Genomic DNA, 15234 nt, shown 5'->3' with positions numbered 1-15234 from the left:
ACGGACTGGCCAAGTAGTGTGACCCAAAAAGTCCAAAAAAGCAACAAACAAGGCAGCTCAGAAATAAAAGACGAGACATTTGTAGACTTAGAAGTAAAGCTGGAAGTCTCAGTAAATTCCCTTGTTTAAGGCTAAAATCCAACAAACCTTCATTTATAATTGTTGCTTTTAAATGAATCCCTTGATATTTTCAACTCAGACTCCTTTAAACCTTTTTTGTTGTTTTGCTTTTACTTTTATTCGGTCTCTAGCAGCAGTTCTGCTGAACACGGATTGTTTTTTTTCTTCTTTCCTTCTGCGCTTTTAAGCAAAAAGATTTAAACTCCTCTTCTGGATTTCAATCTATCACCTCCAAACTCCTCCAGCATTACTTGGAATTTACTTGGGGGAAAAAATGATGGATTATAAAATGTTTAGATTTTTAACAACATTGGCGTGGTGAGCTCACTAAAGTGGCGTTTCCCTGTTGCATCCCCTTTTATAACCAGAATTTTGCACTGCTAAAATGCAATAGATGAATCTCTGGATAAAGCTGAACAAAACAATATAACATGTGATATGAATATACTATGAATGTGGGCGGGGCTAACAAAAAACCTCCATTGCTATAGAAATCTAAATACGTAACTTTAGCCAATTTGTTGAAAAATATATAGAACTGTTCTTCATCCCCAGGTGACCAAAACATCAAATGGTTGCTATGGAGATAACACCAATAAAAAAACGCCATTTTGAAAAAAGTTTTTTTTTTTTTTAATTGAATTTTTCATGTGCAGTTTTGACCAGGCAGGCAGATGGGGAGAGTGAAGCAGCAAATCAGCCAATGGGGGTATGGGGCCATTTCTTTTTTATCTCATTTTTTACATTAGAAATAAATTCAATAATTTATCGAGAGAAATATAGTGATCCTTTATGCTGCATAGAGAAATGCTTGAAACTGATGAGCAGAAACGTCAGTGTCCAGACTTCCATTTGTTCCATTTGCATCTTCAGAATAAAAATAATCAGATTCTTTTGATTTCAGCAAAAATGCAGGAGGACAGCAGCAGCCCAGTTTCCCCTGTAACTGGAGGTATTCTGTGATTTACCAAGGAGAAATACTTCTAACTAATTTCAATAAATGTGCAAGTAAGCAGCTCATCTTTAGTGCAAAATCATAGAACACAGACTAGCTTGCCTCAGAGAATAGCTCTCCTCTCCGTATGCAGGAAACGTACTAAATGTTCTTTCTGGGCTAATTAACACAACAAAAAGCCCTGCAAGGGATTTTGGAGAGAAAGCAAATGAGCTCTTTCTAATTTACCCAAATCGAAAGAGAAAAAAGAAGAAGAAGAAGCATTGTGCTCTGTGTCATGTTGATATAATGTGAGGTTTAGAGGCAGCCATTATGATTGACTTTCTGAGATTTTTTTAAGAACATTTCCACTTTTGGGCTGTTCAGGCTTGACCACGAGAAAGCCTCCATTTGCTGATCGAAACCACTGGTCACTTTTAACGGTTTAAAGCGTAAAAGCTGCAATGCAATTTGCAGAATTCCTCGGCTGACCGCCAGAGAGGAGACGCTTCTCAGAACCGACAAGAGAAGAGTCCAAGGCTTTTTTTCTTTTCCCGCCAATACTATTTGATCCTGTTTTGATGTAGCCTTTAACTGATCGTGTCGCTCGTCTCCTTACATGCAGCCAGTCCTGATCTGTGAGGCGGCTGCAGATGACACTTCCACTGGAGAGACATCTGCGGATGCAATGGAGGAGATTTGGATGCAAGGCTGCTGGACAAGAGCAGAGCCGTAAAGATGAAGAGGTGCAGGAATAAAGCTGTGAACGGAACGCAATGAAAAAACGAAGGGGATCAAATTTAATTGCTGCTGGTCCCGTTAGGGGTTCCTAATACCTCACAGGAAGGAAATTTGGAGGAACAAAGAGAAGGTGGTGGGCTATGGGCCACCAGAGGACGGCTTTGGTGTTCTCAAATTAAAAAGCCCCAAAAGATAAATTAATGGTTATTATTTTAACTGCAAGACTATGCTGTTTTAGCAATTGTTTTTATCTACTGCACGTTTTTGTCAAAGTAAATGAGCGCCCCCTCAACAAAAGGATGACGTCACAGCAGGAGAAACCATGGAAACAACAGAATGGGGCTAAATTCTCCCATGGGGCTCCAAAAAATGTTTCCGAATCCACTAATGAAACAAAAACGCACATGTTAAAGATATCCAAAGAACTTGTTGAAATTATTATGGGATGCCAACAAGACCTATGGCTTGGTGGCCATTTTGTGGTAGATTGTGAAAATTTGTGTTATTCTAGTTTTTGCACAGTTTGGGAAAATAAAACTTTTGTTTAAGCAATTTTTACCAAGAATTCACACCACTGGGTTAAGTCTACAACCACAATCAAAGTTTCATTGACCTTTGACATTGGAAAGGGCGCCGCCATCTTGAATATTATAAAATCAATCCCCTTTGCCACCAGCTCAAAATTGAAACTCCTCCTGGGGGTTTCAATGTATCACCTCCTAACTCCATGAGCATCAGTGGAGAGATACTTGAGAAAAAAGGTTGAAATTAGAAATTGGAGTTTTGTAGTGTGGCGTGATTTTAGCATATTAGGAATGTGGGCGTAGTTTGCAAAAAACCTTTGTTGCCAAGGAAATCCAAAAACGTACTTTTGCAGATTCTTCTAAAAATTACATCAACCTGTTCGCCACCACCAGGCGACCAAAAAATAAAAATAATTGTTGCTATGGAGATGAAGCCAACAGAAAAGGCTTTTTTCATGGATTTGTCATGTGCAGCTCTGATCAGGGTGGGAGGGGCAGAAGGAGAGAGTTAGGGGCGAGAGTTAGCCGCTCAGCCAATGAGGGCAGGTAAAAAGGGTGTAATGGGGGGTGGAGTGGGGTGAGGATCAGTAGCGCCTTTGGGCCACACAACGGCGTGTTACGGCTGTGGCCGCAAAATAGTTTTTTTTGCACTTTTGGAGAGATTTTTTGTATGTTTTCTTTTGTTTTCTGCTGCAGTGGGAGGTTCTGTCTTTCCTTTTCATCCCCTCCTATAGTGGGGTGCAGATTGGATCCCAAAGTGTCCAGAGCACCTGATTGGCTGTGGACGTCCAGCACAGGTTGAAGTACTGCCACACATTTTCTGTTGGAACCCTTTGGTCCTTATGTTTTGGTTTTGTAGTTGTTGTGTAGTTTAGAGTTGTTTTCCCTGTAAATAAATTCCCAGCTGAATTTCAGCCTGGGTGTTCATGAGAGTCGTTGGTGTGTTTCCTTTTTCCTTTTACCTTTATGTTACATCCTTTTACAAGCCCCTAGACAGGGGCGTAACACGCCGTTTGCGGCTTGACTTTACTTTGTGCCTCTCCAAGTGTTTCTTCAGTCGAGCCTTGATGGTGCCCGCTACCAGCTGCAGCGTGTCGACATGTGAGCTTCGCCTCGACATTTAGCATTCAAGTGAATGTGCAGCCTGAGGAAATACAGCAACTTTCTCTGCCTGCATTAGCGTGTCGCCGTCCTGACACTCAAACTGTCACACTCTGCTGGGCACACGAAAAGGGATTCTGACTGCCAACGGGGAGCCAGCCCCACCGTGAGCCATTAAACCTGAAGCGTGGCACCTGTCTGAGCTGACATGCACACGCAGTCCGGCGTGCGCACGTTTCCATCAGCGTAAAGCCTACAGCAGGCTCAGATCAAGAAAAGCGCCCAAGTTTGTGCTGCTAAATATACACACAGAGGAATCAGATGAAAGGAAATGCCAGCATGAATGATTGATGATGACCCAACTACCAGCAAAATAAGCCTCTCAACAAGTGTGGGGTAGATTTAGGTCAGACCAGCTCACAAGATCGGAATTTGAATTCCATGACTAAAATCAATACTTACAAGAACGATTTTACGAAGCAGTTTGTAAAGAAAATTGACTTTCACAGAGAGAGACCACTTTAACCCTTTCAAACCCTGTGTGTGTGTGTGTGTGTGTGTACATATATATATATATATATATATATATATATATATATATATATATATATATATATATATATATATATTCCTGGGAGCTTGAGGGTCCTGCGCAGTATCTTAGCTGTTCCTAGCACTGCACTTTTCTGGACTGAGAGGTCTGAGGTCTTTCCAGGTATCTGTTGTAGCCACTCCTCCAGCTTGGGGGTTACTCCCCCGAGTGCTCCAATTACCACAGGCACCACTGTCACCTTCACTTTCCAGGCTTTCTCCAGTTCTTCTCTGAGTCCCTGGTATTTCTCCAGTTTCTCATGTTCCTTCTTCCTGATGTTTCCATCGCTTGGCACTGCCACATCCACCACAACGGCTTTCCTCTGTTCTTTATCCACCACTACAATGTCTGGTTGGTTCGCCATTACCATCCTATCAGTCTGGATCTGGAAGTCCCACCGGATCTTTGCCCTCTCATTCTCTACCACCTTCGGAGGTGTTTCCCATTTTGACCTTGGGGTTTCCAGTCCATATTCTGCACACATGTTCCTGTATATTATTCCAGCCTCTTGATTGTGGCGCTCCACTATCTATCTATCTATCTATCTATCTATCTATCTATCTATCTATCTATCTATCTATCTATCTATCTATCTATCTATCTATCTATCTATCTATCTATCTATCTATCTATCTATCTATCTATCTATCTATCTATCTATCTATCTATCTATCTATCTATCTATCTATCTATCTATCTATCTATCTATCTATCTATCTATCTATCTATCTATCTATCTATCTATCTATCTATCTATCTATCTTTTCTCCCATGAAAACAAACATTCAAACTTTTGCAAAGATGGATGCGCATATTGTGTATATAAAATGGAAGCATTTAGTCGATCACCGCTAGCTCCACAGAGAAAGTGGGCGTGTCTGTTAGCAGTGCTGGCAGCGCAGACTCTTCCTGGATGGGGCTGTTCCTCACTTTGTGATGTCACAATGTGAGGACCCGCTCGTTTTCAAGATTGTGAGGGGCTGGTGCTCAGAGAGCAGGTTTTAGAGAAATACTCAGAAATGTGTAAACACCGCTTTGGGGTTGTTCATAGTGAGGGATGAACACTACAACACACTCAAAAGCTTTAAACGTTGATTTTGTATGATGGAGGCCCTTAAAGGGTTAAACAGGCTTAAAAGTAACTACAGAAATAGTTTTTTCGTCTTCATATTGTGCACTTTTTTCTGTTTGACCTTGACGTGATTTTGTTTTTCTATCAGTCATAGAGATGAATGTTTCTCAAATGACTGATGGATGACTACACAAGAACGAGAGAATAAAGCAGAAACGATTCAACAGAGTTGTTTAAAACTGGATCTTGTTGGGGCCTTTCTGAATGGGAAATGGACAGCTCTTCCTTGACAATAACAGAAGATTGAGTTAAAGCCAGGAAGCCTGTCTTCAGCATAAATGTTTAGTGGAGGACGCATTAATATTTCAAGCTGGTAGACAGCAGAGTGTTCTGCAGGGCTCCGCTTCTGTCAGCTTTGTTAACGAACAAGCTCCTCAGGGTGTTGGAGCGTCGTAAAACCTTTAACTTTTGAAGAAAAAAGAACTCAAATTGAGATTCTTGTGATTGCTGAACCACGCTGGGGAGGTGGACTTTGTGTTGTTACACCTGGGGAAATAACATTTTGGGAGAAATGTTTAATTTCCGTCTAATTGCTTTATATAGTCTGTTTGCACCCATTTGTAAATTCATGTAAACCATTCGTCTGCAGAGTTTTTCGCCCTCAGCGGAGCTAATCCTAAGAAGACTCTCGCTCTTGTAGATGCAGTCATTTATTTAAGAGGGTCACGCTGCACGCTGCTGTTTTAAACATGATCCGCGTCATAACTTATGGAGACAGACCGCATCCAAACGCTCATCCCGATAAACGAAAGAAAAAAAAGAAAAAGCCACTTCCTCATCACCCAGCCGGAGCTGGTCTTTGCAAATGGCCAACTTAATCCACCGAAAGCTCTCGTTTGCACTTTCAAGACATGCATGTGAAGTCAGGGGAAAAGCAAAAACAATTAACATGTTCATTCAGTATGCAGACACTTCCAAATGTGGCGTGGACACATCTACTCAGCACGTGACTTCCTGCAAATGCTCTTTGGACTGAAAGTACGGCAGGATTCAGCCAAGCAGCCATAAAGCAGGTCTGCAGCATGCACTGCAGTTCAGACCAACTACCATAATATTCACACACTGCAGGGTTGGGCCTCAACAGAAACAGAGTTTCATGTCAACACGATAGAAAAGTCTCCTTTTTTCCTTCTATTTTTGCATGAAAATGCTTTGCAATAGAACTAGAACAAGTATACGCCAAAGACAAAAGTCTGAAAAACGGCGCTGTATACACGATCAAAGCCGGAGCACAAGAGAGCGGTGTGCAAAGTGGAATCAGGAAGAGATGAAGAAAGCCTGTGGGGCAGCCACCTCTCTCGTCTGTATCTGTTGTCACCTCTCATTTTCTACACAGAGGGCTGTCTCTGCTTCTTTTTTTTATTCTCTCTGGTCATCTGAGCCCTCAAGTGTCAGCGGATGGAGCCGTCCGCTGGCGGGGAATTGCCCAGCAGGCAAAGAGTAAAAGTTCAGGCTCTTATCAGTCAGCTGTCAGAAGACACACCACGGTCTGCGGTCCTGGTCTCACGTATTCAGCTATTTGAAGGTGAACTCTAAAATCAGGAATCATGAAGTAGGTATTTGACTACGGCTGGAGGACTCTATCCCAGGGTTGGAGAATGACACAATGTGCAAATACAAAGTTTGCATAGATGAACTCTAAAAAACACAGAGTCAAATAAAAATGAGCAAAAATAAATAAACAAATGAAGCTGTAAGCGGCGTTGTATAGCGCTAATTGTCCCTCAACCTCGCTGCTCCCTCTTGACACTTTTTTTTTCAAAATGGCAGATTTCTGTTGTCTTTATCTTCATAGCAACCATTGTAGTTATCGGTCGCCTGGTGGTGACGAACAGGTCAATGCCATTTGTAGAAGAATCGGCAAAAGTAAACTTTTAGATTTCCTTGGCAACTAAGCTTTTTTTGTTAACCACGCCCCCATTTCTAATATGTTTATTTGTTATATTGTTTCATTCAGTTTGAGCAAATGATTCATGGATTACATTTTCACAATAGTCGGATCGGTGATACAAAAGTTTTATTTTTTATATTGAGCAAAATTCCATGATAATTTTAGAACTTCAAACTCAGATATCCTAAATGTGCGTTTTGGACTTGTTAGTGGATTTTGGAATAATATCTTTTAGACCCATAAGACATTTCGGGCATTTTTTGGATGGTTTCTCCCGCTGTGACATCACAATTTTCTGCCAAAAACTTCCATTTTTACCCGGTACTATGTGCACAAGAGAAAAGGAGGAATAAATGTGAGTAAGACAGAAAATATTCACTGTAAAAAGACAAAAGCTAAAAACAGCAAAGACAAATTTCTGCTGTTTTCAAAGGACTGAATTTAAAGGAGATTTACTCCGATTCTCCACCTCCTTAAATGTCATCGGAAAGCTTGACGGACAAGAGCGCCACTCTGGAATCTGTATTAGAGTAGGACTTCTCCCTGAGCTCCACAGTCGCATCCATTTGCCAGCGGCTGCATGCCGCTGATGCTCTGTCATGCGCTGGTAGAGGAGAGGCGTGGGAGGAGGCTGAAAGCTGACGTGGACTTTACAATCTCTTATTGCAGCTCTTCAGCGGGGACATTTCATTAACCCCAGAGCAGTGAGACATGAAATGTGAAAGAGAGGGGAGGACGGAGGGGAAAACGCAGAGCAGATAGCGCGGCATTTCAAAAAGGCCAGAGGACCAGCAGTAGTTCGTGGTGACACGCAGTCGTTCTCTCTGGAAAGTCATCCATCATTTACATCCAACGCCAGGCTTCAGATGGAGCTGTGAGGGTTGGAACACCCAACATCCTTTGAAGGCTTTGAGATTTTTACAGCAAGGAAGCCTAAAAAAACAGTATAACTCAGTATAGTTAATTATCCTGTCCAGTAGTTTTACTCTTTAACTCTGAAAAGGAAAAAATAAATAAAAATACAGCAATGTTATAACGATGAGCTGACCTCTGACCTCACCAGTGAGTTTTCCAGTGATATTGTAAGTAAGAAGGACGGTCACCCCAGAACAGTATTCATTCTAAATATTATCTGAATGTAAGTTATTTGCTTTGAAATCTTTATTATAAAACAAGCATTAGTGTTTGGACATCTAATGTTTGCCTTATTATCATTATTGGCTTATTATTACATTATTTCATCATTTTTGTCCCCATGATTTTTATTTATACAACTTTCTTCTATCTTTACACTTTTTTAATCACTGTTCTAAAACAGAAAAACAGTTTTAACTTAATTTTTGCAGTAAAAAAAATTATTGTGCAAGTATTGTGTAATATCGTGAAGAAAATATCTGGAAAAAAAACAAAAAGACTGATCAAACATAGCTAAAAAAACAAACAAAAACTTTTAAATGTTAATTATTAAGCAAATTGTTTAAGAATAAAAAGAAAATGTTGAAAAAGGCCCCAAACTAAAAGTTAAACAATTTCCAGCTACGTATTTGCATCTCATCTCATCTCAAATTGTCTGACAGCATTTATTTATATAAAAACCATATTATATTCTAAAGGTCTTCAATGGTGAAACTCAACCACGGAGGATTTTGTCTGAATGCACAAAAAATTATGGAATGGTCAGGGGTTTGAACAAAAACAGTGCAAAAATTTTAAAAACAGTTACAAGCAAGCGATATGGGCACAACACACAATTATCGTGAAAAGTAAATAAAGCATCAAATTTAAAAAAATCTGTGTTTTCTGCTCATAAGCTAAATTTTTTGTGTAAAAATTGATTTTTTTTTTTAACATGGGAGTCAAAATGGAATTGCTCCCTCCAAAACCAGCCCCCTGTGGTCATTTGAGGAACTGTAACATTTGGTATTTGTGCTTTGAATCATTTTCTCTTTCTTAAAAAAAGAGCTTCATCCAGTTCTTCTGCCAGGATTCAGTATCTTCACATTTTCTTTGTAGAAAAGACTTGAGCTAAATTACATTTTTTCATGGTTTCGACGGTGGATCCAGGTGAGCCGAGTCTCTTTTTTTTTCAAAGCTTGTCTCTATTGTGGAGCTTGTTGCATTTTTTTCCTGGTTTCCTTTTCCGTGCGAGTGTGAGTTTCACCTGCAGCTCATCTCAGACACTTAACCCTCACGCTGCCTGATGGCTCATCACTCATGCAATTCTAGCTCATTCAGTTAGTTGAAGGTTTTCTGTGAGTCGTGTTCTCCTCTGTGCTCAGAAAACCTAAAGAATACAAAGATACAAAACTCCTTTTACCATCTGCAGAGCACGCTTAAGGCTGAGAACTGATCCTGAACAGAAAAGCCTGCATCGCAATCCCCCTTCCAGTAAATCCAACACTCCACACTGAACTCATCCAAGCGTGTCTTTTTGAACCTTGCTCTGTGCACTGAGGCACATCTGTGCTGGAGCACAAAAGACTGTTTTCATGAAGCTGTAAACACAGCTTTATTTTAAATATCTGTTTGTAGGGAAGCTTTAGCGGTACGGGACCTTCAGACATGATGCTTCCTCTGCTGAACATCCTAGTTAACGCAGCACAGCCTGGATTTACTCACATGACTGTTTTACTCCGCATCAGGCTCCCTTGGCCTCGTGGTCTGGCGGTTTCTGCGCTCACACTACAGCCTAAACAGAAGCTGCTTTACACTCTGAAGATACGCTCACACTGGGCTCAGCAAAGCACGTTCAAAGGACCACTTTCAATGAAAAGTCTGGGTAAACGGGCTTCCACGCTCAAAACTCCCACGTTTCTATGACGTGCGCCCATTAAAAGCACATTGAATGTCAAACCAGTTCACCTTTGAGCAATCAGGGACTCCGATTTGGTAGCGAAGTATAGATGCCATCCTTTTTAGTTAATTCATTTTAATGGGAAGTTGTAAATTAATCATGGAGGAGAAATAATGGTAGCCGTTTGTGGCACCAAGACTTTCACTTATCGGAATAGAGCTGTGAAAGACAAAGCCTGGAGCGGGGTCTACACCGCTTCAACATTTCGCACCAATCGTAGGTACATGCACCAATCTAAACATTGAATGCTAAATGGGCATTCTTGAATGCCCGCCACATGAACGTAGCATTGGACTTAGCAGCTGTTGATGCTATGCTGTAATTTGCAGTGCCCTTCCACTTAATGCAGGCCTTAGTGACATGGAAGGGTTGACCCGAATGGGTGCTGCGTGTTTTTGGGTTGTCCAGGTCTGTGGAGGGCTGTAGAGAGGAGGTCATCCTCCTGTAATGTACCATTGTCATGCGCTGGGTAGGTGCATTGTGAAGTATTTATAAGGATAACGCACGTATGAAGTATGGGTGATGCTGTTTCCACAGGCACAAACAGCCTGTATCCACCCACAAGGGCATTGACGACTAAGGCACTTATGTTCCAGAGCAATTCTAAAGTTTTCAGCAAAGAAAAATCTGATCTAATCACACGATTAGATTGAATAACGAGCCGACAGGACATGGTGCCATGGAGACCGATTTTAGCCCCGAACCGCTCTGACGACTTTGATTTAACATCAGAAAGTCTCATCAAGTGACAGTTGTCATTGTGTCTTTTTGTCTGGATGCTGCTGTCAGAGGGCTTTGACAAAGCTGCTGATGTAGGCAGCATAACTGCGTCAATGCAACGCCATTCTCCTCGGTTTTACACGTTTGTCAAAGGCAAAACCAAAATGAAAATCTTCATGTTCACTCTGTCGAAGAACTGCAGACAGAGTCCAACTCTGAGATGAAGAATTAAAGCGGCTCTGGGCTCTGTGCCATCACAGCAACACCAAACACACCCACCTTCTCAGCATCGGTGTTTTAGTGGATTGAAACGGGTCACGTCTGACAGCTACTGACAGCTGTGCGGCCACAAAACTCGCTCTGCCACCTCGCATTTAAAGAAATGCTTGACATCTCAATCAGGCTGCTGGAAGACTTGGGGGAAATAGTTGCAGTAAAAAAAACAGCACACGACATTCCTCTCAAAAACTAAAACCGCAAATTTTCCCTTGGTCTTGATCACAAGACTTGGTTTGTCTTGGTTGCTGGGATACACACCACCTTAACCCTGGAGGACCCACAACGTCAAATTCGGACGATGTTTTTTAAATTTACTTATTTATTTTTACTTTTTTATTCTGTCCTGCGGCAGTCCTGGACTGAAGGACCAGATTGTTTTTGCAATTTTTCTTGTCCTCGCCAAAAATTCACCAAAATTGGCATTCACCTAGTACCTGGTGACGATGAATTTTTGACATAGTGATCAACCAAAATCTCTCATGAGGCTTTAAAATATACAACCACAACTGAACTTTTGTTGATCTTTGACCTCAGGAAGAGGCTGCCAAAAAAAATTGGGAATCCATTTCAGAAAAGTGTCGGTTTGAAAGTTATTTTTATTTAGCATTTTGAGATCCTGCAAGTGGCATTTCGACCAGAATAGTGTGAAAATGTAATACATGAATCGTTGGCTCAAGCAGAACAAAACAATAAGACATGTGATATGAACACGTTAGGAATGTGGTTAACCCAGAAACTTACTTTTGCCTTTCTTTCAGATGTGTTTGTCACTCTAAAGGCCCGTACACACCGGGATGAATTTTGCGCGCGATTTTCGCCGACGTTTAACGCCTCGTGACTAAACAAAGGGCACCAATGAGAGTGTGCACACCGACGCGAAAAATCGGCACGCGTCAAAGCGTCAAAAAAAAAAAAAACGCTTCGGGTTCGTTTTTTTTTTTTTGACGCGTCGCGTCGAAATCTATTCGACCAATGAGAATGGCGCTTTTGCACACGTGTCTGGAGCTTCTGAAGTTACAGTAAAACACAACTTGGGGGCGCTCAAACACAAAACTGCCTTGCTGAGCACACATACCAGCGAAGAAGATAGATGCCGAGTTGCATCTACACTGCCGCAAAGAAATAATGACGGACATCCTAAAATATCCCCGAACCAAGCACCAGTTGGAGCAACTGGTGCTGGAAATATTCATGTTTTCTTTGTTTGATTCTGACAAGCGCGTAAATACTTGCTGTCTTCTTCTGAGTGAAAAGCGACTTTAAGAAGTGTAAAGTTGCGCAGCGCCACCTTGTGTACAGGAGTATTTCTGTTTTACATTAAGCGCCATCTAATGTCAGGGAATGAAATTGCATGTTCACTCGGCTCATCGTCAGCGAAAATCGCCTGGGTGTGAACACAAAAAAGGTGGCGAAAAACGCTGGCGAATAACGCCTGGCGAATATTCGTCCCGGTGTGTACGGGCCTTAAGGCACATGTGTCAAACTCAAGGTCCGCAGGCCAAATGTGGCCCTTTGAGGACAGCCGCTATGCTGATGTGGCCCTCGGTGTAAATGAGTTTGACACCCCTGCTCTAAGGAGATACTATGGAGATATTGTCCCTCTTTTCCTCTCCCCTCCTGGGGAGTGGGAGTGCTTCCAGACTCCAGTTGGCTCATCCGTGCTCCAGTTCCTGACCGTTTACCTCGCCTTTGCTCCTGCTCCTACACCTGGCTGTGGATCCTGCCTCTGGCTCATCTCTGGCTCGTCTCTGCTCTGTACCTGACCGAGTACCTCGTCTCTGCTCCTGCTCCTACACCTGGCTGTGGTTCCTGTCTCCGGCTCGACTCGCGCCTTTGACTGTCCCCACAACCACGGCTGGATGAAGCTCGTCTGCTGGACTTTTATATATGTAGTTGTAGATTTAGATAAGTTAAATCTTCTCTAAGAGTTCTGGTAAATCGCCTGTCCGTCCTGGGGGAGGATCCCTCCTTCATGTGGGCACCCCTGAGGTTTCTTCGTTTTTTCCGGAATCCGGTTTTTTTGGGAGTTTCTCCTTACCGCGAAGGGGGGTCTAAGGGCAGGGATGCCAGTATAGCTTAGTCAGTTTGTTAGTTCATTTTAGTATTTTTCTATTGAACTCTTTGTATTCGTGATCCTTTTGATTTCATGTTTTACTTCGAAGCCCATCGAGACGACTGTTGTTGTGATTTTGGGCTATACAAATAAAATTGAATTGAAATTGAATTGAATAGATAAAACCAACAAAGAGGCAGCCATTTTAAATGTAATTACACTGTCACACCGCTAGGTGTGTGACATTTGTTCTCCACATTTGACCCGTCTCCTGGGAGAGCAGTTTGTTGCAGACACAGCCGTGCTCGGGAACCATTTTGGTGGATTTAACCCCCAATCCAACCCCTTAATGCTGAATGTCAACCAAAGTTTGGTATGACAACTTTGGTATGACTCGGCCTGGGTTTCACCCACGACTTCCAGTTGAGAGATTCTATACGCCAATGGTAAATGGCGTATACTTTTTATACTTTTTAAGGTGCCAGGGGTAGAATGGACAGTGATAGGCGGGTGTGTGTGTGTGTTTGTGTTGGTAGGGTTAGTTACTCTTGGGTTCTCCAGGGTTAAAAGAAAGGACAACATTATGGCAATTGGGCGGCAGTTTAGCTCAGGCGGCAGAGCAGGTCGTCCAACAACCGAAAGTTTGGCGGAATCGATTGCCGCTCTCCCCAGCCAGCTGTCGCCCCCCGAGCGCGGCTAGTCTGCAGCTCACCGCTCCCCCCAGGGGATGGGTCAAAATGCAGAGAAGAATTTCCCCATTTTGGGATAAATAAAGTATCAATTATTATTATTATTATTATTAAATCAATAAATTAATCCCAGTTTGGAGTGAGGAGCATATATTTTTTCTAGCTCAACAGGAAACATTTTTGATTGGATTTGTCTTAAGTTTTATTGTGTTAATGCAGAGCCGTCATCTCATTCGTCAGAAACCGCCCACAGCCGTGAACTGACAGAAGGCCAAAAGAGTCAGACGAAGGGAAAGTGCTGCGAGTCAGAACACCGGGTTCATATACACTCAGTGTGGAATTTTAAAGAACACGCTCCACGAAAGCAACTGAAATGTGGACTTCAAACTTTTTACTGGGTTGACAGCTAAAGTTTGCCTGGCATTCATCTGGGTTTGGGGTTGTGAGAGGATAAATCCCAGTGTGTGGGAACCGCTCCGAGAGGCAGCCGGAGCAAAGGGCAGGCTTGATGAGGTGGAAGCGTTCTACCTGGCGTGCCCTCCTTCCTCCTGACGGCTGAGCTCAGATGGGGCAGACAGGAAGGTAAAGACAGACAGGAGGTTGCCGACCTCAGACTCACCGGGGGAAAATAATCAGCTGCCGTGACTCACTGCCTCAGCCCCTCTCATTAGAGCAAGAACTGAACCACACTGGGAGCCTGCTAGCACCCAAATCAAAGCAGAGCTGGCAGACAAATGAAAGATTTCAGTGTTTAATGATGTTACTAGAGGGTTTTGTGAAAAACAAATAAGGAAATTGAGAACAAGTTGGTCTAAAAGGGTCAATTTATCCTAAAAAGACGACTATTGTCAATATTTAGCTGGCATTTTTTCCCTTCTAGCATTATATAAAGTATTTCCCAGGTATTCTAGTCATTACTTCCACCCGCTCCTTCTGACTCATTCCTATCAGAAAGGGGGGGTGGATGAACCCCACTCTGTCCGTCTAAAAACAGCCCAGGCACCACAAACTGGCAGGCACATAACCATGGTAATTATCCAGCAGCCGAGCAGTGAATCTGATTCCATGCAGCAAGGCCTGAGTCAATGTGGAGAAATGCTAAGCAGGGCTAAGAGGGTCTCCAGGGGCACAGTGGGAAATCCAGGACGATGGGATGAGGAGGGATGACACTAAAAAAAAAACTCTCTTAAGGCATTTGACCATTCAGTAAACAAACAGCCAAAGTTAAAACTGTGATTAAAGACCAGCTCTGATCCTTTGTCATCTATTCTCAAGGCGTTCCCAGTAGTCTTTTGATTGTAATGATGCTGAATTATGCAAAATTTAAAGACCTGTGTTTCTAGGACATAGTTTCTGCAGAGCGGCATAACATTCTCATCAGGTGTGTGACGTGTGTTCAAGAACGCGTGTAAAGCGCGTTTTTGAAATTTAACCCTTGGTGTCCAGACTGGACGAACAGGGAGGGGCTTCTTTTTTCTTTTTCCCCTGTTTACTAGCGCATCTCCCCCACCTACAGATGGAAGAGCCTTGGTGCGAAACGTTAAAGCAGTGCAAACCTGGTGAATGTTGCTCCGGGCTTTTTCTTTCATAGCTTTATTCCAATA

General features: G+C 42.4%; 1 protein-coding gene across 4 annotated transcripts in view; it reads right to left on the bottom strand.

Moving 5' to 3' along the window:
* The window catches only part of plcb1l (phospholipase C beta 1-like), a 192232-nt gene that overhangs the window by 50359 nt on the left and 126639 nt on the right, over positions 1–15234 (bottom strand). The gene's annotated exons all lie outside the window — the stretch shown is intronic.

The sequence above is a fragment of the Oryzias latipes genome, chromosome 24 (genome assembly GCF_053564925.1).
Source record: "Oryzias latipes strain Hd-rR chromosome 24, Olatipes_Hd-rR_3.1".
NCBI lineage: Eukaryota > Metazoa > Chordata > Actinopteri > Beloniformes > Adrianichthyidae > Oryzias > Oryzias latipes.
The sequence above is the reverse complement of the archived record's forward strand: the minus strand, read 5'-3'. Positions and strand labels throughout refer to the sequence as shown.